We start from the raw sequence: 1,399 nt of genomic DNA, 5'->3' as shown, positions 1-1,399 counted from the left end.
ACAGTTAGCTACAAAGCGAGCAGTGAGTGAGCGTTCAGACACCGGCACACACACTCAAACGGACTCGTGTGCATGGGCTCTACCAACAGGCTTTCATGATTCTGTTTAGATATGCAAGTAAAAGGCATGATAGCTTATTTTATTAACACGCTAATTTGATGTGAAATCAATGGAGGCTGAGTTTACTACTTCTCTTTGTAGGAAAACCTACCGTCTTCTATGATGCCCCTGAGCTGTGTTTTATTTGTTAACTTCATATTTTTCATTTCCTAAAACATTTATTTTCCTCTAACAGTGTGGATCATTGAGACAGCGTGGTGTCCAGAGGTCTTTTCCCGTTTCCCACTTCCTCAGAGTGGACAGCCTGGAGCATGAAGAAAGACCTGCACCAGCTTCATCCACGCTGGGCGTTGCTGTTATCACTGGCTCAGTGTCATTTCATTTGACCTAATGTCTTTACATATATGTTTAATCTATTTGATTATTATCCACCTTTTTGTTTTATGTCCTTTTATTTAAAACATTCTTTGAGACTTCATCTTCTGGTTAAAATGTCAATAAATGTAATTTGTATAATCACTCTTGTCTTTATTCTACATAAACATGTTAGAGATTCCATTCAAATCTGTTGATTATTCAGATCTTTCTCAGGCTAGGAATAGTATGTAGAGTTTTGAATTCTAAATGTTTGTCATTTTCTCACAGGATATAGAATGAGACAACACAGTTTGTATCCATTGTGTATGAATAAATGCTTCAGCTCTTCAGACCAACATAGTAAGATGTATGTATGAGATGCATCATTCAAAAAAACGACCTTTTTGAACCCCTTCAGTCTGGTTTTCGTCCTCACCACAGCACAGAAACGGCACTCATCAAAGTCCTCAATTCCCTCCTCACCTCTGCTGACACCGGTTCCCTCAACATCCTCATCCTCCTTGACCTGAGTGCAGCCTTCGATACCGTGAGCCACACCATCCTGCTTACCCGACTCCGGGATATCGGTATCGAAGGTACTGCACTCAGGTGGCTCCAGTCCTACCTCTCCGACAGATCCCACTTCATCTCCCTCAACAATCACTCCTCTACCACAGCTTCAGTCACCCAAGGTGTTCCCCAAGGTTCAGTACTCGGCCCCCTCCTCTTCATCATCTACATCCTCCCCCTTGGTCAGATTCTCCGCCATCACAACCTGGACTTTCACTGCTATGCTGACGACACACAGATCTACCTCAGCACCAAATCCCCCCACAACCCCTCTCTCACACACATCGAATCCTGTCTGACTGCAATAAAATCCTGGATGCAACACAACTTCCTCAAACTCAACAGCAATAAAACTGAACTCCTCCTCATCGGCTCCAAATCCACCCTCAGCAAAACCCCCAACCTGACACTC

Source organism: Notothenia coriiceps, unplaced genomic scaffold, assembly GCF_000735185.1.
Source record: "Notothenia coriiceps isolate Sejong01 unplaced genomic scaffold, NC01 NC01_scaffold00036513, whole genome shotgun sequence".
Taxonomy (NCBI): domain Eukaryota; kingdom Metazoa; phylum Chordata; class Actinopteri; order Perciformes; family Nototheniidae; genus Notothenia; species Notothenia coriiceps.
This window is presented reverse-complemented; position numbering follows the sequence as displayed.